The 23,029-nt window shown below is 35.5% G+C and overlaps 1 long non-coding RNA gene and 1 other non-coding gene across 2 annotated transcripts; one reads left to right on the forward strand and one right to left on the reverse strand.

The window, feature by feature from the left end:
- Positions 1–360: 360 nt before the first annotated feature.
- LOC148239767 (uncharacterized) lies at positions 361–4,538 on the reverse strand. Its single transcript, XR_015816536.1, has 2 exons — positions 4,179–4,538; positions 361–581 (listed from the first exon to the last, which is right to left on the reverse strand). It is a non-coding gene; the product is annotated as an uncharacterized LOC148239767 (long non-coding RNA).
- On the forward strand, positions 2,522–2,628 carry LOC148239768 (small nucleolar RNA R71). The gene has a single exon (XR_015816627.1). It is a non-coding gene; the product is annotated as a small nucleolar RNA R71 (small nucleolar RNA).
- Positions 4,539–23,029: the final 18,491 nt, after the last annotated feature.

Below are 23,029 nucleotides of genomic sequence, written 5' to 3' on the forward strand. Positions count from 1 at the left end.
TGCTGCATTTTACGCTCCATCTCACCGATTATATGTTAGCTAATTTATCTTATTCACTTAAATCCTAGTTTAGGACTAACTCAAATGTAAAAATGAAACTCACATTTTCTATATCGCGAGTGTAATGTCTCATACTAGGTTCTTATGCAATTGTTCTTACACTAATTAAGTTAAGAAAAATAATCACTAATTAATCTAATTATTATTTACAAACATCTTCTCTTGTCTTTCCAAAGTAATCACAAACTTAGTCAAAATAAAATCTCACTTTCACCATGCTTCACTTATTACTTATGGTCAAAAGATTAACCCTTTAGTATATAAAAAAGAAAAGACAAACTTAAAAAATAACAATTTAAATCTCTAAAGATCCAATACCCCAAACTTACTAAACAGTCTCATCACTGTTTATTAATACATTATGTACAAAAAAAATAAAAAAAAATAAAAAACAATGAAAAACAAAATATTCTCCTTGCATGGTGCCTACATAACCTACTTCAAAAATAGGTAACTAGAATTTTGCACTGAGAATTGTTCTAGTACAAAGCAGATATCATCAACATCGACAGGCATATTAGCTGGATCTCAATTAAGAATTCACAAGTGTTAGTTACACAATTATAAATTAAGAGAGAAAGGTGCAAAGAAAAAAAATAATTAATAAATAAATAAAAATAAATGAATAAAAAAATATAAAATTCTATCAAATAAAAAAATAAATATTAAAATAAAAAATTATATTATCTGTCTAATACCATCTATATTGAGTTGCCTCCTCATCAACGCTTTGTTTATAGTCGTTAGTTCGACTTTGCAGTAAATGGGGAGCTATGGTAGATCTTGATGTCTTAAAATTCTCTTCCAAATATACATATCTTTTTTCAGTTTCTCCTATCTTGCCCCATCCTCTTTTTTATCATCATCTTCATTTGATTTGGCTGTTTCCTTGACATCAAGATTTTTTTCTATCTTGGTGAGCTTTTTGGACACATACTCATTAATTATAAGTATTAAAACATTCATCAGTGTCCAAAGGAATTTTGTGGCATGAAAAACGTGAAAAGTTACTTATTGTCTCCAACTTGTAATGTTGACTTACTATCCTACGCATCAATTAATGTTCTACCAGTTGCGAGGAAGAGTCTCCCAAATATGAGTGAAACTTCTTTATCAACTTCCATGTCCATAACTATGAAGTTAACTGGGAATATAAAGCTCTCCACCTGTATCAGCACATCTTTTACTATTCTCAAAGGGTATTTTGCCGATTTATCCACCAACTATAATGACACTATTGTGGGCTTCACTTTGTTAATACCTAACTTTTTAAATACATAATAAAACACTAAGTTAATACTAACATCAAGATCACATAGAGCATTCTTAAAATCAAAATTGTCAATTTTGCATGGTATAATAAAACTTCCTAAATCTTTCACTTTAGGCGGTAACTTATTTTTAATGATGATATTGCACACCTCTTGGAGCATAATAGTCTCATGATTTTTCAAACTCCTCTTCTTTGTTAGAATCACCTTAAGAAACTTCACATACTTTTACATTTGAGTAAGAGCCTCTCCAAAAGGAACATTTATGTGAAGTTTCTTAAATATATCAAGAAATTTAAGGATATTCTTATCTTTATTATACTTTTGAGGCATTATGGAAATGGAACAGGTGGCACATGGGCTTGAACACTACTTGTTTTTTTCTCTTCTTATTACTCTACCTTTTCTTTTTCAATATTTTTCTCTTTGGTTCCTTCATCCATTCTTGCATCTGTCAATTATTTACGCTTCTCAAGGTGATTGTCATAACATGTTTTTTTGGATTTGTCTCGGTGTTACCCAACAAGGTACCTTGAGCTCTACCATTAATCATGTTTGCCAGTTGACCCACTTGGATTTCCAGTATTTTGATTGACGCTTGCTAGCTTTGCAACATTAATTGTTGATTCTAAATGATTATTTCAGTCTTTGTTGTAAAACTCTATTGTGTTCTTATGAATGATTGCAACCATCTCTTCAAGTAAGGGCTTCTTTTCTTGAGGTTAAAATTATGGGGGAGGCCCAGTCACATTCTATTGATTCTTACATGAAAATTTTGGATGATTTCTCAATCCAAGATTATATGCATTGGAGTATGGCTTATATGGTGGCATGCCCTGTCCAACTACAAAACTCATTTGTTTTGCTTCATATCCTTAAAAAGGATCTTTAAATAAACCTTTTGTATGAGAATTAACAATATTAACACTCTTTTGATCAATTTTCTTAAATAAAGAGTCACTTTTTGCATTAAAAGTAGTTAAAACATCAATTTTATATAATCCAACATTCATTTTAGGGTGACGTCTTTTTATGGCCATTGATAGTTATTGATGGTCATCTCTTCTAAGAGCTCATAAGCATCACCTGTGGACTTCCCCGCGAAAGCACCTCTACTAGCTGCATTAATTGTGATCCTAGTTTGTTGGTTCAATCTGGTATAAAATGTTTGAACCAACAACTACTTAGGCAACCCATAATGAGGACAACTTCTAATCAATTTCTTAAATCGCTCTCATGCCTTATACAACATCTCTCCATCCATTTGATAAAAACTAGTGATGTTGTTTCTTATCCTTACCATCTTAACTGGTGGGAAAAACTTAGCTAAAAATTTTTGAGATAGGTATTCCCATATAATAATTATATCTATAGGACGAAAATGTAATTAACTTTTAATTTTATCTCATAAAAAAAAAATGAGTCCAAGTCTAATTGTTTCACTAGAAACACCATTCTGTTTAATAGTATCACAAATTTATAAAAAGTTAGATCTATGGGCATTAGGATCATCATTTGGTAAATCCCTCAAATTGAATTGTGGTTTGGATCATTTGAATGATGGCGAGTTTAATCTCAAAGTTGTTAGCATTGATACTCGATCGAACAATACTGGATGAAGCTCCTATAAATGAAGAGGTAGCAAAACCCCTAAATGCTCTCGTATTATTCTCATCCAAAACATCTCAAAGTCGCCAATTTTCTTCGTTTTTAACAATCTTTAATCTTACTCACCCTTCTGCTGCTAATTGTTTCCTTCTATCTCAATTTAATTGTCTACAAATCTTTTCGATCTTTGGATTTATAGGAAGTAATTCTACACTGTTCAATTGGCTCATATGCCAATTGATATAAAAAAAATAGTGTGATCTGCTCACAAAAAAAAAATAAAATAAAATAATAAACTTAAATTAAGAATAATAAATAAAATAAAAACTAAAAAGCAAGTAAACTAGAAACAAGAAAATAAACTTTAGATTAATAATAAAACCTTAGTATTGATATTGATACTAATAATCCCTGGCAACGACGCCAAAAACTTGATAGACGAATTCACAAATACATGAAATCGTTCAAGTAATAAAGTAATAAGTAGAGTATCGTCCCATAAGAATTGTGTATCAAGTATCAAAATTATACACATTCTACTATTATCTAGAAATTAAAATTAAATTTATGAAATAAGAAATTAAAATAATTTAATTAAAGTAAAATAATTAAATTCATAAAAACTATCAACAAAAACGCACCAGAATAATAGATTTCACTTGAAACTTGAATAAATTCTAATTTTAATTTCGCAATCGACTTAATTTAGTGCGTAATAGTCAAATTATCCTAATATACTTTTGTTTTCCTTTCTTATATTACTTAGTCTATTAATTAATAATCGCTAACCTTCGTAACAATTATTAATTTGATTTAGTTAAATTTATGATAATTCGAGTCTTTCACATTAACTTGACTATAATACTTCAGTTCAAGTCTAAATTAATATAATCTCACTCCAGTCACTCTAAAACTATCAATCACAAATTAAACTATGAATTGATCAATTCTCACAATTGTATTAAGTTTAATATTGTTGAACTACAAACAGAAAAAAGCTAAAAATTAATCTTAAAACTTACATTTGATTCATATTACATCAATTACTTCGGCAAAAAAAGTTTCACCGCGCATGTGGATTGAGAAATAGTAATTATATTTGAGAAAAAAATAATCATGTAATATTTAACAAATAAATTCTCAACAATTCAAAATATTAGCATTCAAGTGTCATAAAAATTTCTCAGACTTTTATCCCAGAACAATGTAGATTGAAAACTAAAAAAAAAAATAAATTACCTTAATATCTTTTGTGGTTTCTCCCTCTACGCCCCATGCGATTGCTTCTGCTTCAACTTCCCCGTTGTCAATCGGTTCACTCTGGTTCTGCCTTCCACCATATCGTTTCGAGTCGCACTTAGCTTCTACGTCACTACCACTCGTTCCTCCAGTTCCCTCTTCTGCCAAACTTCTTCTCTTTAACTCTCGTCTCTCTGTCTATAATCATATATCTCTTTCTTCTATTTTCTTCTATTGGATATCCTTTTATAGGCGGTGGGAGGTAGGTTAGGTTAGGTTTCCCACATGCCTCCTACCTTTCCTTTTCTGGAGAACATTTCCCTTTCAGCCATGTCTTTTCCTCTTTTGCTTTCTACATTTTTTTCCTTCTTCAAAATGGCACTGTTTAGACTCAAAACAACATTGTTTTTAAGTGTTATCGTGCTTGGTTATTGCTGCGAGTCTGAGCTGGACTTCACAGGTCTGTCGGTCTTCTTTCTCTTTTCTTCTTCAATCTTCAGTTTTTTTTTTTCTTCATCAATATCACCTGTATTAAAATTTTACTAATTATTTTATTCTTAACTCAAAATTATTCCAAATTTAAATAAATATGATTAAAATACAATATATCTAATTTCTTCATATTTATTTAATTATTTACAACCCTTTTAAATTAATTTTACATATAATTTATATTTAATTAAGGTAGGATATTACAAGAGTAATGCATAAAAGAAAGACTTTTGGTGTTTATCTTGTAAATCTTATGGTTCACATAGTTGTCTCTGACAGCCCAGTCAGCAGCTTCGATAAATCGGAGTGCGCCGCGTGGCAATACACGCTGATTCGGTGCTACGTGGGAGGCCACGCTGGCGATCTGCGTGCCCTGCGATCGGATGATCCAGAAGCAATCACGCGCACGTGGACGTTCCAAATCCGTTTCTCTCTTAAACGCAATCGAACAGTTAAGATCAAACGCGATGAACGATTTAGATTCGTTTCTTCCCTATACGCGATCGAATGGTCGAGATCAAACGCGATAAACAGTCCAGATTAACGGGAGGTGAGTATAAATATTTCGCTTCACACTAAATCTGAACCCTAGCCGCTAGCCTCCCACTAGAGAAGAAGAACTAGTCACCGGAGAAGGGAGCCGTCTGCCGACCGCCGCCGCACCGGAGCTACCTCCGACTGCCCAAAAATGTAAAAATTCTCTTACCCGCTCAGATTTTAATTCTAAGCACCCCTGCGACCATATCGAAGAAAAACGAAATGCGAGTGAGCCGAAAACTGCGGGCAAAACCCGCAACCTCCTCCTATGAGCCCCTTTCTGTTTCCTATTTCGTGCAATTTTTTCACCGTTATGTTTTCTACAGGTTGACCGAAAAAAAAAATCTCAGCCGTGAAGGTGAGTCGGTAGAGCTGCCGTACCTGAAAAATTCCACCATCGATAGGTTTTCATTTACTGATTTTTTCGGCCAACCGAAGCCGTCTAACGTATTTTTTCACAGGAATATGTATAAAGTCGGCTAAAACTGGTCAAAACTAGCCGAAAACAGTCAAGCCAAGGCAAATTGCCGCCTGGGTGGTGGTATCGTCACCCGATCATGATGGTGTCGCTATGTCGAAACCTTAAAATTGGCCAAAAATAATTTTTAACACCAATTTTAGATTTTTGTGATATTTTTAGCTACGTGAAGCATATTTTATTCTCCACAAAAAAATTCAAGAAATCCAGGAACTGCTAGTAGGTGCAATAGAAAGTTCAGTATTTTGTACACTTATTCGGGTAAAGATCCCTCACATTTTTCTCCGTTACAACAAATTAAGGCTTAATGATTAATAATTATGTATTTTTATGGAAAATTAGAGAATCTTAGAAATAATTACAGGTCACTAGTGGAGCTGGAACCGGTTAGTTCATGATCGTTTCGATTTCTTATTTATTTTCTTCTATTTCCTATATTTGGTTATTATTATACTATGTGTAACTTAATTGATGACTTTTAGTGTCTTTTTGGTTATTTGTTTCTCCTGCATTATAGGCCAGTATTTTGGTCATTGGTTATTTAGCTGTGTTAAACTATATTGTTATTTAAGTGAACTGTGAATATAAAATGAGATATGGTTATTGTGTGGTTAATTGTTATACTGATAGAAATCTGTATGAAAAAAATTTACTGGGTACCCAAAAAAGGGCGGACACGCCTGGTACATAAAAAACCTTACTGTGAACGTTACCTCAGTCGGACGGGGCTGGGAAGTCCAGTACCAGTAAGGTTTGAGGGATATGGTTTACTTTCGTACCAGATAGGGTATCGAGATAGTGGAATGTTTGGTGCCCATTACCGGACGGGGTATGGGGACGGTCGATTAATTATTTAATTGGATATCGGGTTCACGAGTATGAGGACATCCCTATGGACCCTCAAGGGTATCTTTAAGTGGGTAAACATATAAAATGATCATTTCTTATTATCTTATATATGATAAATAATATTGTACATGAATATAAGTTTTCATAAGTTATTATTGTGAAAGACTTGTTGTACAAATATAAAATAAATGGATTTCTTTATAATAAATGAATTTACATTAAATTAAGGGCTCCATTAGTTATTTTTCTGATTTTTATCAATCTTTAGTTTTTCGTATTTGTGATTAGTGTGGTATTCTTATTGGGAAAGTGTAGCTCATCCTTTCATTAACTATTTCAAATCAATAGGACCAAGATCCAGATCCTAATCAACAAGAGGGTTGTGAATAATTCACCACTTGGACTTCCTTCAAAAGCTAGTGAAGATCGTCCTAGGATACTTAGTGATTTGCTTTTCGTTTATTTCTTTTATTTTTGTTTATTCTTTTAGAATGAACATTTTCATAGTCTTATTGGGCATTCTAAATTATTATGTAAGGAATGTAAACCTTAACTCTATTATTTCGCTTTCGCATTTAATTTATGACTTTATTTTATCCAATGTTCCAGGTATTTACATCCACTATAAGTATATCCCCAAACCTTTCATATTTTCCTTTCTTATTCGTGCCATAAAAATTTGGATCGCACTTTATTTCATCATGTGATCTAATCCACCCATCATCTCTACATATTTCACATAGAAAATGAAGAAAACTGATTTTTAATATCAAAAATTTTAATGTTTTATACAAGAAAACTTGTGTGTATATAATCTATATATAAGAATAGGCTCCATGTTAAAAGCCAGGACAAACTCCAAGATCAGCATGATTTTGGGTGATGCACAGGGTGAGTCCTTTGAGGTCCCAAACATCGAATCATGGGGGCTAATGGGTCTTAACCATGACTACTTCGAGCGTGGCAACTTAAACCTCTTCAGCGGCTATGGCCCCTGCATAGCCTCGCCCATCTGCTGACTTAGCTTGACACCTGACGACTCAAGTTTTTTCCCTAGTTGGTACTGCGAGTACTTAGAGGTCACTTCCACTGGTCCCCATAAGGGATGTTCTCAAACTATCTTCCAGGTCAACCAATGGCTCACCAACAATCCTCCTTCTTACGAGTTGTCTGCCGTTCTTGATATGTGTAGTGATCTGGATGATTTGATGAAAAGCAATAGTTGTTTTGTTGTTGGGCTCCCTGAAAGAACAGATGTATGATGAGATTTCTGCTATTAATTAATAGTTAAATGGTGTTTGGTATTGGAGAGAAAAAATAAAATCTTCCACAATACTTTATAGCTTATATATAGACATTGATAAAACCGCTTATTAATTTCTCATTTCGTAACTGCCTGTTTAGTCTATTTAAATTGCTATTTAATTTACCGCTAATTTATTTTAATTTTTTTATAACCGCTAATTTATAACTTTCATAATTTTAAATTATTTATTCAACAATTGGATTGAGTAGTGATATAAGAATTTCATTTGCAATTCTCAACTATCTTAAAATCGATGGTAATGTTAAGTTTAATATTCAAATAAATATAAATATACTAAACAAATTATAATTAGTTGAAGATTAATTAAAACTATAATCAATAACTTTAATCATATAAAAGAATTACTCCAATTAAGGCTAAAATAATAATTTAGTTTCCATATTATTTATTTTTTAAGTAGTCTCTATTTTAATTTTTGATTAAATTAATTTTTATATTTTAAATATATATATTTAGTTTATTTTATTAATAATATTTAATACTATTAACTTCTATGTCATATGTTGAATTTATTAACACGTGAAATTTTTTTATTAATCTTATGTGCCATTAAAAAATTTTGAACTTCAAGTTATCCTTTTTCTCTTTTTTATCTCGCATGGCTCTTCCTAGTTCTTCATTCCCTTTGACCCTAATAGACCTACACTTCTAGAAAACTAGAACTCCCTAAACTTTCTTCCTTTAATCCATTCCCTCAAGCTCTAATGACTTCCTTTCTCTCCAATCTTCCTCCTCTCTCATTCCCTTTGTTCTATTTTCTCGAACTTGAAATGGGTGAGTTGAGTGTGTGAGTTTGGCGAGTAGGAGAATTATTATTGTGGATCAAGTTGAGCTTTATTTCAAGTTTGCGCATGCAGTGCTTGTGTTCATGGAGCTTAAAAGTGGAGCATTAGGGAGTGATGGAGTCACCAAAAGCAACAAAGAGTAAAGGTTTAAAGGAGGGTATGTGATGGGTGGGGGAAGTTTGTGGGAATCAGTGGCTAAGCCAACAAATCTTTAAAACTATTAACTATTTTTTCCTTGTGAGTCACAACCAACCACTGCTATCAGCCCCCCCCCCCTATGTATATATGTGTATATATATGCCTGTGTGCAATATTTGTCTTTTGACCGGTTAATGATTGTTTTTTTAAGTTATATAGTGTAACATCCCAAATGCAAATTAAGGCATAAAGGTACTAGATACATAAATAGATTGCAAGTGCATAATAGATAAATATATGCATCGGAACAAATAATTACAATTTCTTACAAATAATAATAGAGTTCCATACATAACTGAAGCAAAAACAAAATTAATTACAAGCCTCTTTAAAAGATGGATTCATCAGAGTGTGAGACAATCATGCACTTATAAAAGATCATGGATCCACGGGATCCTCAAAGGCTTTAAGAGGTAGGTCAATGATTGATTCTTTACTATCTTCCTTATTTCGGGGGGAGGGAGCATGAAAACAGGTGAGTTTCACATACTCAGTAAGGAAAACAATATTTAAATAACATCATAAGATTTCAAATGTAACTAAAAACACTATCATTTCTTACCATCAATAGTGACATCAAGGTTCATTATTAATTATGAAATCGATTTAATTTAATAAGAAAAACGTCAAGTCAAAATCATATCATGTTAATCAAATCAATCATGCTGAAAATAGAAAAAATCAAACAAATCATGATATGCACTATTTTTTATTTTATTCTTCGCATGAAGTCGTTTTGATTTCCATCTACTGAGGACAATATGAATTCCCAACTACTTATATGGAATGACTAATTTATTTCATTTATATCAGCAATTTCCGACTTGCCAAATTGACTGTATATTTACAGCTTGTAAAATCGTGATACAATTTATGACCACGGTTGTGCCAACTACAGTGGTTTTATATGTTAACTATCGTCACGATCATACTTTGCCAAAGGTGACCCCTACAATCCACAGGGAACGGTCCTTTTATGTCTTTTCAAACCAAATGGGAGAAAAACAAAAATCTCTCAGAGATAAAAAGCCTAAGAAAATACTTTATGAATTATGCATGTCAATATCAATACATATTTTTCATGTTTATACATCATTTCATGCTTAATCGTTTTTTCACCGACCATCTAGTGCATCACATATCAATATATACCTCAAGCATTAAATCATTTAAAATACACATGCAAATAATTAGTTTATATATGTTCATAAACACGCATTAACACGAAAAATTATTTCGTTTAAGCACATAATTTAAATCATGCAACCATATAATTTAAACTTTGTTAATTTAATCTAGAAATGCTCCTTATAATATTTAAAAGTAAATACTAAATTCCTTACTAAAACTTTGGTATTTCCTACGCCTTTTTCTTCTTCTCTTTCTCTCATTCTCTCTTTAGATCACTCCCTCTCTCTAAAACCCTTTGGTGGTGGAGGAATGAAGTGGAAGTGATGCGAAAATAGTGAAGTGAGGGTCCCTATTTATAAAAAATGTGGACCGTTAAATTTGCGCCAAGTGGCAAAATCTGGTGAAGAGAGAGAAAGTCAATGTGAAAAGATTATATATGACAACCAATGGATGCGACCAATGGATGGAGGATGCAATGTGACGGTGGCATGAAAACTGGAGACATGGCACCCAAACGACAACGACACGTCGCCCAAATGATGGGGTGTCATGCCGCCCAACTGACGGTGCTCGCATGAAGGCGGAACACGACACCCAAGGTGCTAGCACACCATTCCCAAGGCAGCACACACAACCCCAGCCTACTACGCATGTAGGCCTACTATGCGGACAGCGCACATACAGGGCGCACAGATCCACGCGCCCGTCTATCTGCGATGAGACGCGCGCGAAGACTGGGCCTCGCACCTCGTATGTATGGGACTTGCGCACAGTTTGCACATCCTGTGCTAGAAGCGCGCGGTGCACAGAGCCCGTGCGGGCAGGATCCCATTCGCATGCATTCTCGTAGGATTTTCTGTCATTTTTCTCCAAAATCTTTTTATTTAATTAAAACATATAATTTTCCTACGAGAAAAATAGAATAATTAAATTTCAATAATTATTTAACAAAATAAAATACGAAACTAAAATACGAAATATAAAATTTATTCAAAAATTTAAAATATAAAATATTAAGTAGTTTAAATGGCCTTAGGACCTGAATAAATAGTGTTCACATTACAAATTAAGTGCGAAGGTTTTGGAGGTATTATATTCCCTCCACCTTAGAAAATTTGGTCTCCAAAATTTGTCATGAATAAGTCAAGAAACTTCTCTCGTATTTTGCTCTCTAACGCTCACGTCGCCTCTTTCAGAGTGTGATGTTGTCACTGCACCTTCACCATTGAAATCATGTTATTGCGTAAAACCTTGTCTGTCCAACCAAGGATTTTTGCGCAAAGCTCCTCGTACGTCATATCAGCTTGAACCTACATCTCTTAGTGAGGAATGATGAAAAAAAAGTCAAAGTGGTACCTTTTGAGTATGGAGACATGGAAAATATCATGCAATCCCATAAACTCTCGAAAGAGTAAAGCTGTACGCCACGAATTCAACATGTTCCACGATCTGAAAAGGTCCCATATAACAGGGGCTTAGCTTCTCTTCTCACCAAACAACATTTTTTTCTTATAAAGAAAGTTCTTAAAGAAGACTTGATCACCAACAGAAAATTTTAGTGGTCTTCTCCGATTGTCAATATAGTTTTTCTAGCGACTCTGGGTGGTGGCTAAGTTCCTTCGAATGATAACAACTTTCTCGATAGTCTCCTGGATGTAATTAGGTCCTAAACGACGCTCGTTCATGACTTTATTCCAACAAGTGGGAGAATGACAGGGCCTACCATACAAAACTTCATATGGAGTCATGCCAATACTGGAATGATGTCTGTTATTATAAGTAAATTCACACAAGAAAAGATATTCATACCAATTATCGCCAAAGTCGAGAACACAAGCGTGCAACATATCTTCTAATGTATGGATAGTACGTTCAAATTGGTCATTGATCTAGAGATGATAAGCAGTGCTGAAGTACAATCTCTAACTGAGTGCTTCTTGAAATTTATCCCAGAAAATAAAAAGTGAACTAGAAATCTCGGTCTGACACAATAGATGCGGGGATGCTGTAGAGTCGAACAATCTCCTCAACGTACAAGCAGGCTAGTTTGCTGGTAGAATTTGTGGTTCTGATTGATACAAAATGGGTGGTGTTAGTCAACATTTCAATGATGACCCATATTGAATTGCAATCGGAACAGGTCCTGAACATACTAGTTGTAAGAGCCTGGAACATTAAAAAAATGAATATATAATTTAAATACGAAAGCGAATAATAATATTAAGGTTTACATTCCTTACACAATAAATTGGTATGCCCAATAAGGTTACAAAAATGTCCCTTCTACTTGGTTCATAAAAGATAAATGACAATTAAAGAAAAATAAATAAATAAGTATCTTAGGGCAACCTTCACTAGCACTTGAAGCGAGTCCGGGAGATGGACTACTCACAACCTTCTTGTTGATCGGGATCTAGGTCTTGGACTTCTTGATCTGAAATAGTTAATGAAATAGTGAGCTACACTAGCCCAGTAAGAATATCAGAGTAATCACTGATACAAAAAATCGAAAGTTAATAAAATTTAAAAAATAACTAATAGAGTCCTTGCTTTAGATCAATATATTTATCTTTAAAAAAATTTTATTCAATACTTACCGTTATGGTTTTTTTCCCCAAAATCAACTTATGAAGGCAATAAATCAAATGACATTTCAATGACATTTCAATTTCATGCACAGGATCAACAATTCTTCCTTTTTAATTTACTTACTGGGACCCCTAGGGGTCCATAGGGATATCCCTCTACTCGTGGACTCAGTATCAAAATTCGTAATTAATCTTACCGTTCCCATACTCCATTCGATAATGGGCGCCCAAAAACACTATTGTCTCGATACCCCGTCTGGTATGAGGATGAACTATATCTCTTAAAACCCTCCTGGTATGGAACTTCTCAGTCTTGTTTGACTGAGGTAATATCCACGGTAAGGTTCCCTATGTACCATGTCCGTCCATCCTTTCCCAAGATACCTAGTAAGCTCTTATTTATTTAGATTTACATCATCTAAATAACCACCAAAGCACACTAACATCTCATTTTATTTTTACTGATCAATTTAAACGGCATTTAAGCAAGTGATATAGTTTATCATAACTAATAACCAGTTAATTAGATAACCAGATAATAATACAGGAAGAACTAAATAAATCAGATAATCGAGAAGATCATAAAAACTATCAGTCTAAACATGTATAATATAATAGTAAGCAATTTAGGCAGTACATGAAAATAAATAGGGAAAGCAGCACAAATGTGAACTAACTGATTATTTCTCCACTAGTAACTTGTAATATTTTTAGGATTTTTTTAACTTTTCACAAAACATACAATTATCGATTATTAATCCTTAATTTACCATAACAGAGAATAGGGTGAGGGATTCTTATCCAGATCGATGTTTTAAAACATCGTGCTATCTTTTACGTCTCTTAACGGGTCCCAAATTTCTTAAATTTTTCATGCGAGAATCAAAATACTTGTTACGTACCTAAATATATCCCAAAAACCCAAAATTGGTGTTGAAAATCCTTTCTGGCTAATTTTAGGGTTTCAGCACAGCGGCGCCACTGTGCTCTGGCGCTAGCTCCACTGCTAACAGCGGCAATCCGCCTCAGTCTAACTGATTTTGGCATATTTTAGCCAGTTTTGGCCAATTTTACCTGGTTTTACACGTATCCCTGTGAAAAAAAAATGTTAAGGGACCTCAGTTGGCTTAAAAAAAAAAAAAAAAACCTACCGGCAAGGGGGGTCTCCAAGTGCGGTAGCTCCACCGGTTCTCTTTCGTAACTGGAGCTTCTTCTTCTATTAACCTGCACAGAAAAGAATGATAAACACAATGGTCAGAAATTCATGTGAAACATGAAAAAGGAAGGAGCTCATCGGAAAAATTTTAGGGTTTCGATCGCGGCAGCTCTGTCGGGTTTTGCCCGCAGTTTCTGGCTCACCTACCATCTCTTTTGCTCTGATATAGCCACAGGGAGACTCAGAATTGAATTCTGAGTAGGTAGGGAGAAATTTTACTTTTTTGACAGTTGGTAGTGGCTTCGGTGCGGCGGTGGCCAGGGGTCGGTCTCCTTCTCCAAGGGCTAGCTCTTCTTCTCCGGTGAGGGTATGTGTGGCTAGGGTTAGGGTTCCCTGAGATGCGATGTTTATATACTTATCCTCCGTCGATCTAGGCTGTCTATTCACGTCAACATAGAGGAGGAAAACCGTCCGATCGTTGTCTTTTTAGGCCTATTGCATGGAAGAATCTGGGTCATCCATCGTGATTCATCTCGTCTGTCCGATCATGCCTAAGAAAGGAATGCATCTGAGCCGTTCACGCGTGCGGGATTGAATATGGACAGTTCGATCACTGAGTACGCGGATTGCCCATATTGGCTCCTGCGTGATGTAGACGTTAGCGTGTTTTGCCACACGACATGCTCTAGTTCACTGTGACTACTGATTGGGTTATCCCATGTGGCCAAATTTTTCTTTTTTTTTTTCATTTTGACTCTATGTTTCTAATTTTTCTTTCAAAAATACCCCCCGAACTCAAAATTTTACTCATCTTCCTCAAAAATTCTTTCACTTTTGTTCATAACATATTTTTAATAATAATTTAATAAAATTAAATTAAATTAAATTAATATTTTTAATTATTTTTATAAATATAAAAATTGATCCTGAACTAAATTCTGAGCCCGAGTATTATAAATCTCCCCCCTAGAAAGAAAATTTGATCTTTCAAATGTCACCCTCTCACTTAGTCAAACAGTTGGGGGTACTGGGCTCTGAAGTCCGATTTTAGCTCTCATGTGGCCTCTTTCTGTGTGTGATTCTGACATAGGCCTTGAAGAAGAAAATTTCTCTATTGCGAAATACTTTGCTCTTTTGGTCTACAATACCTACTGGTACCTTCTCATATGATAAATCCTCTTAGAGTGAAAAGGGCTCGTGAGGCAAGATGTGTGAGGGGTCCGAGTTGTACCTGCTTAGCATGGGTACATGAAACACATTATGAACCCTAAATAGCTTTGGAGGTAGTGTCAGTCTATAAGTGGTCGTACCAATCCTGTCTAAAATCTCAAATGGCCCAATGAACTGGGAACTTAATTTTCTCCTTTTGCCAAACTAACTGATTCTCTTAAAGGGTTGACCTTAAGAAAAACTCAATCACCTTTCTCAAATTCCAAATTCCTCATCCGGGTGTCCACATAACTCTTATGTCTGCTCTAAGCTGTCTGTATGTTCTTCATGATCTTAACTATCTTGATTGTAGTATCCTCTACAAAATCTGATCCGAATAATTTTCTATTACCCACATCTTCCCAACAAATCAGTGACCTGCAAGAGCGCCTGTACAATGCCTCGTACGGGGCTATGCCGATACTTACTTGGTAGCTGTTATTATAGACGAACTTTATCAAAGGTAGGTGATCATCCTAATGGCTCCCAAAGTCTAGAATATAAGCTTGGAGCATATCCTTCTATGTGTGAATCGTCCTCTCTTATTGTCCATCGATTTGAGAATAGAATGTGGTACTAAGGGACAGTTTCGTTCTCATAACTTGCTGAAAACTAGACCAAAATCGAGAAGTGAACCTGGAGCCTTTGTCAGATACCACTATCACTGGAACTCCATCTAACCTGACTATCTCTCATATATACATTCTTGTTAATTTGTCTAAGGGGTCGGTCATCTTGATAGTCAAGAAGTGAGAAGACTTGGTGAGCTGGTCAACAATTACCCAGATAGAATCATATCCCTAACGTGCCTTAGGCAATCTCGTCACAAAGTCTATTGTGATATGTTCTCACTTTTACTCCGGAATCGGTAATGGCTAAAGTAGCCTGCCTGGGGTTGATGTGCTGCCTTAACCTATTGATATACCAAACACTTGGAGACAAAGTCAGCTATCTCTTTTTTCATTTTGCTCTACTAAAATCGGATTTGCATACTTTGATATATTTTAGTACTTTCAGGATATATGACGAACTTTGAGCTGTGAGTCTCTGTCATGACGTCCCTTTTCAGTTCACTGCCATCTAGAACACATACCTTGTCCTGAAATCTGAGCAACCCATCGATAAAGACTCAAAATTCTAGATTTACTCCCTATTCTGCATCCTTCCTGAGAGCTACTAAGGTGGAATTGGTTGATTTGGCTTCCTTTATTCTTTGGATCAATTTAGGTTTGACCGCTAGGTGGGTCAAGCATGTAACTCTCTTCAAGTCCTGCAGTCTTATATATTGTATAGCCCCTATTACTTTGAATTCAGAAACTATTAGGTGATCTAACATACCTGCACTTTTTCTGCTGAGCGCATTGGCTACCATATTTTTCTTACCAAGGTGATACAAAATATTGCAATCGTAGTCCTTGAGGAGCTCTATCCAATGCCTCTTATGCATGTTGAGATCCTTCTGAGTGAATATATACTTCAAACTCTTATGTTTACTAAAAATCTCAAAAGTTTCTCCATACAAGTAATGGCGCAGCATCTTCAATACATGGATAATGATGGCAAATTCTAGGTTATGGGTGGGGTAATTCTTCTCAAGACTCTTCAACTGTCAAGACCCAAAGGCCATAACCTTCCCATGCTGCATAAGAACACAACCTAACTTCAGGTAGGAAGCATCACTATACACTGTATATGCACTTGTTCCACTCGGTAAAGCCAACATGGGTGCAATAGTCAACAAATTCTTGAGTTCTGTAAAGCTTTTTTCGCAATCCTCGTTCTATTCAAACTTAACATTCTTCTTTATGAGCTAGGCCAAAAGAGCAGTTAGGCTGAAAAATCCTTCCACAAACCTGCGGTAATAACTTGTCATTCCCAAAAAGTTACGAATCTCGTTAACCGATGTCAATTTCTCCCAACCAAGTATTGTCTCAACTTTTTCGAGGTTCACTAATACTTCATCCATTGATATGATGTGCCTTAAGAAAGTAGTATGCTCGAGGTAGAACCCACATTTACTCAATTTTGCATACAGATTCTTCTCCCTGAGAACCTGCAAAACCTGAGTTAGGTGGTGAGCGTGTTCCTCTCTACTCTTTGAATAGATCAATATACAATCAATAAACACAATGACAAACTGATCTAGAAATTTTCTGAAAACTCTATTCATCAAGTCTATAAAAATGGCTGGTGTGTTGGTTAGTCCAAATGGCATGACCAGGAACTCATAGTGTCTGTACTTGATTTTAAAGTCTATTTTGGGAATGTCTTTTGCCCTGATCTTTACCTGATGGTAACCTAAACATAAATCTATCTTAGAGAAAATTTGTGCACCCTATAACTAATTAAAAAGGTCATCAATTTTCGGAATGGGGTACTTGTTCTTAATTGTGACTCAGTTCAATCTCCTGTAGTTAATGCATAGTCTCAAGGTCTCGTTCCTTTTCTTTGCAAATGTAACTCTAGCATCCCAAAGAGAAACACTGTGTCAGATGAACCCACTATCTTGCAATTCTTTAATCTATTTTCTCAGTTCTTCCATCTTTATATGACTCATGCGATTAGGGGCAACCAAAATAAGCTAAGTCTCATGCTGAAAATCTATGGTGAACTCAACTTCCTTGTCCACTGGCAGTCCAAGTAATTCATCAAAAAATACATTCGGGAAGTCTAGGACTACTAGAATCTCTTAAATGCAAACTTTTTTCTTAGATTTACCTAATACAGAGAAGATGACCAAGTTAAACCACTATGTAATAAGAAAATTTTCATAAGGGAATAATATTTAAAAATTTTATTAACTTAATAATGACTCTTTTTTATGATGATTAAATACAAGTTTCTTGTGGAAGCAATCTACGATGATGTGATACGCTGCTAACCAGTTCATTTCTAAAATTACATCAAAGTCTTCCATGTCAATCCCTATCAAGTCGACACTTAATTTTTTATCTGATATGTTTATCAGATAAGCTTTGTATATAACATCCCCTAATAGTGTCCTACTTCCAAGAGTATACACAAACAATACAGAATCAAGTTTTTCAGGAAATGCATTCAAGTTTTGTGCAAAAGCATGTGAGACAAATGAATGTGAAGCACCAGTATCAATCAAAATATATGCAATGTGATTACAGATAGTGTATGTACCCTGTATCATGTCTGGGTTAGCTTCAGCATCCTGCTAAATGAGGTTGTAAGCTCTACCCTAGATAGGAAGTTTGGCATGATTCTGATTTCATGGGCATTCTCTTGCGTAGTATTGGATACTCCCATATATGCAGTAAGTATTATTAAGATGATAGTAAAGTCAGTCTCTATAATCCTTGCCACAGTGCTGGCAAGTCCTAACGCGTCCTATTACCAGAGCCTGAGGAGGAACCTGAGTCACTAGCTTAGGCCTCTTATTCTGCTGAACCAATGCAATAGGTGCTAGTCTGCAGTGTGAAACCAAAGGTTTAGGGTTTTCCACTGTTGGAATAAATATGTAAAGGTTCCTCTCCACTAGCTGTGTCTTGATCAGAACAGTTGAGTAGGTGCTGAGCTTAAAAATGTACAGCTGCTGTTTGATCTCAGGACGGAGGTCCCACTCGAACTTTCTTACCTTTATGCCTTCATCAATCATACTCTAGAGAGAATATCAGTCCAACTCTAGAAATTTTCGGACATACTCTGACACTGTCATATCACCCTGTACCAGATGTGCAAACTCCATCTCTTTCAAATGTCGAATGTGCTCTAAGAGGTACTTTGCATTAAAGGCCATCAGAAACTGTTCCCAAGTGATTAGAACAGGTAGGGTGGCTTGTTTGAGTTACCACAAGTGACTTGTCTCTCCCACGAGCATGTAGGTGTTAAGTACTACCTTTTGTTTAGAAACCATTTCAAGAGTTGTGAAGGCCTTCTCTGTCTCAACTAACTAATATTCGACATCTTCGAAAGAGGATATCCCTATAAAGGTAGATGAATTTAATCTTTTATACCTTTCAATCTAGGCTGGGTCTATCATGGATGGAACTGGGTCCCGTGGATGAAGAACCGGATTATGCTGGGGAGGAACCGGGTGTCCCTGTGGTGGTGCTGGATGATACGGTGGAGGCATCGGATTATACTATGGCAGTGTCGGATGATGCGGTAAAGGGACTGAATTGTACCAAGGTGGCTCTAGATTTTCTTGCTGCAAGGGTGGATCAAACTGTGGCAGCAAGGGAGGGTCAGACAGCTCCCTCCTTTCTTTTCGGGCCTGTTGGGCAAAGATGAGTTTCTCCAATATCTCAAAGAGTTTATCAACATCCTCTTGAAGTGTGTCATCCTAGGCTGTTCGGTTTAGTGGGGATCTTCCTCTCCTCATATCTTTGTACCTATATTTCACAAGAAAATGTTAAGTAATAATTTATATTTGATTTTTTTAAGTCTCTGTGTAAGGAATGGTTTTGAAAAACGTAGCTCTGATGCCAATTATAAGAGCCTGAAACCTTTAAAAATGAATTTATAATTTAAATGCGGAAACGAATAATAATGTTAGGGTTTACATTTCTTACACAATAAATTTGAATGTCTAATTAGGCTACAAGAATATTTCTTCTACTTGGTTCATAAAAGACAAATGGTAATTAAAATAAATAAATAAATAAGTATCCTATGGCAACCTTCACTAGCACTTGAAGCGAGTTCGGGATGTGGACTACTCACAACTTTCTTACTGATCGAGATCTAAGTCTTAGTTTTTTTTATCTGAAATAGTTAATGAAAGTAAACTACACTATCCTAGTAAGAATATCATACTAATTACTGATACAGAAAATGAAGATTAGTAAAAATTATAAGATAACTAATGGAGCCATTACTTTAAGCAAATATATTTATCTTTAAAAACTTTTTATTCGATACTTACAGTTACATTTTTTTTCCAAAATCAACTTATAAAGACAATAAACCAAATGACATTTTAATTTTATACATAGAATCAGCAATTCTTCATTTTTAACCTACTCAGTAGGACTCCTGGGAGTCCATAGGAATATCCTTTTACTCATTGACCCAATATCAAAATTTATAATTAACCCAACCGTCTCCGTACCCCATCCGGTAGTGAGTGCTCAAAAATATCATCGCCTTGATACCCCATCTGATACAAAGGTAAACTATATTTCCTAAAACCCTTCCAGTATGGGACTTTTTAGCCCCGTCCGACTAAGTTAATATCCACGGTAGGGTTTGCTATGTACCAAGTTCGTCCACCCTTTTTTAGGAAACCCAGTAAGCTCTTATTTATTTAGATTTCCATCATCCAAACAACCACCAAAGCATACCAACATCTCATTTCATTTTCACAATCAATTTAAATGGCATTTAAACAAACGATATAGTTTATCATAACCAGTAACCGGGTAACCAGATAACTAGATAACAATGTAGGAGGAACCAAATAAATCAGATAATCGAGAAGACTATAAAAACTATCAATCTAAACATGCATAATATAATAGTAAGTAATTTAGGCAGTACAAAAAAATAAACAAGGAAAGTAGGACAAATGTGAACTAACATGTTCCGCCTCCACTAGTGACCTATACTATTTTTAGGAATTTTCTAATTTTTCACAAAATACATAATTATCAATTATTAATCCTCAATTTACTGTAACAGAGAATAAAGTGAGGGATCCTTACCCGGATTGATGTTTTGAAATTCAGTGTTATCTTCTACACCTTTTAACGGATCCTGAATTTCTTAAATTTTTCATACCGGAATCGAAATATTCATCACGTACCTAAATATACCACAAAAACTCACAATCGGTGTTGAAACTCTTTCCTGCCGATTTTAAGGTTTCGGTATAGTGGCACTGTCGTGCTTCGATGTCGGTTCTGCCGCCCAGGGCTGCGGTTCACCTTGGCCTAATCGATTTTGGCCAATTTTAGTCGTTTTTACACGTATCCTTATGAAAAAATAGGTTAAGGGACTTCGGTTAGCTAGAAAATTAAAAGAAACCGAACCTACCAATAGGGGGAGCCTCCAGGTATCGTGGCTCTGCCGGTTCTTATTCGCAACTGAGGTTTCTCCTTCGGCTAACCTGCACAGAAAAATACAGTGAATACAATGGTCGAAAAATTGTGTAAAACGAGAAACATGAAGGGACTCATCTTGGGGATTTTAGGATTTTGATCGCAGCGGCTCTGCCCGGTTTTGCCCACAATTTTCAGCTCACCCACTGTCCCTTTTGCTCCGATATGGCCACAAGGAAACTCGGAATCGAATTCTAAGCGAGTAAAGAAAATTTTACCCTTTTTAATGGTCGGTGATGGCTCTAGTGCGGCGGCCGGGGTTCGGTCTCATTCTCTGGCAGCTGGTTCTTCTTCTCCGGCGAGGGCAAGTGTGGCTAGGGTTAGGGTTCCCTGAGATGCAATGTTTATATACTTATCCTGCGTCGATCTAGGCCGTCTATTCTTTTCGACATGGAATGAAGAGAGTCGTTCGATCGTTGTCTGTTTAGGCTAATTGCATGGGTGAATCTGGATCGTCCATCACGATTGATCTCGTCCGTCCGATTGTGCCTAAGAATGAAATGTATGTGATCCGTTCACGTGCACAAGATTGAATCTAGGTCATCGAATCATTGGGCATGTGGATCACCCGGGTAGGCTCCTGTATGGCGCCGACGTCAGCGTGTTTTGCCATGCGGCGTGCTCTGTTTCATCAAGCCTGCTAACTGGGCTGTTCCACATGGTTAATTTTTTTTTTAACATTTTGACCCACCGTTTCTAATTTTTCTTTCAAAAATATCTTCCGAACTCAAAATTTCATCCTCTTCCCCAAAATTCGTCCCTAATCTATTTTTCTCAAATAATTTAATAAAATTAAATTAAAGTGATATTTTTAATTATTTTTATAAATACAAAAATTGATCCCGGGCTAAATTCTGGGTCCGAGTATTATACTAGTAACAAAGTCTATGTTCACATACTCCAACTTCTATTCCTGAATAAAGATGTCTTACAACAGACTACTGGTTCTCTAGTGTTCTCTCTTAACCCATTTACAAGTAAGACTTCGGGAGACATAGTTGACAATATCCTTCTTCATTCCAAACCACCAATATTTACGCCTTAAATCCCGGTACATTTTAGTACTCCCCAGGTGGATGGACAGTTTGGAGGCATGGATACCATTAAGAACATCCTTCCTGACAGCAATGAAGACTCCATCATCTGTGAGCTTGAAATTAAAAAATTTGTCAAAAGTAAACTTACTCAAATTTTGTGTTATCTTTGGGTTAGTGGATTAAGCTTCTCAAATCTTCATGAGATAGGCACTATTACCATAATGGTTAAGGTGGAATGCCTACATATCATCAACTAATTTTTAACTTGAGACCATGGTTTGAGCCAACAAAGCGGACTCTTTCTGGCTCAGAGCATCTACGACTATATTACCTCTACCGAGGTGATAGATGATCTTACAGTTATAGTCCCTCAGGAGATCTATCTAACGTCTCTATCTCATGTTCAATTCCCTTTGTACAAATATATATTTCAAACTTTTGTGGTCAGTATAGATTTTGAATGTCTGACCGTAAAAATAATAGAGCCATATTTTCAAGACAAAGACTATGGCCGCCAACTCTAGGTCATGAGCGGCTAGTTACGCTCATGAAACTTCAATTCTTAGGATCAATAAGTAACTAACTGATCATACTGCATCAAAATGCAACCCAATCTCATGTAAAATGCATCACAGTAAACCTGAAATCTTTTATTATTTTTTAGGAGGATCAATACTGAAGCAGAGGTGAGACGATACTTTAACTCAGTAAAACTTTCATCACATTTGTAATCTCATATAAAAGGTACACCCTTCCTAGTGACAGGTCAATAGAGCTGCAATTTTGGAGAATCCATCAATGAATTGCCGGTAATAACCTACCAAACTAAAAAAACTACATACCTCAATGACATTGTTGACAAGTTCCAATTTATCACTGTTTCAACTTTAGATAAATTCACACAAACTCTTTCGCCCGAAATCACGTGGCCAAGGAAGGAGATTGGATCCAACATAAAAGAGTATTTGCTAAACTTAGCATATAGCTGGTTTTGGC

Source organism: Carica papaya, chromosome 9 (assembly GCF_054855325.1).
Source record: "Carica papaya isolate Zhongbai chromosome 9, ASM5485532v1, whole genome shotgun sequence".
Lineage (NCBI taxonomy): Eukaryota > Viridiplantae > Streptophyta > Magnoliopsida > Brassicales > Caricaceae > Carica > Carica papaya.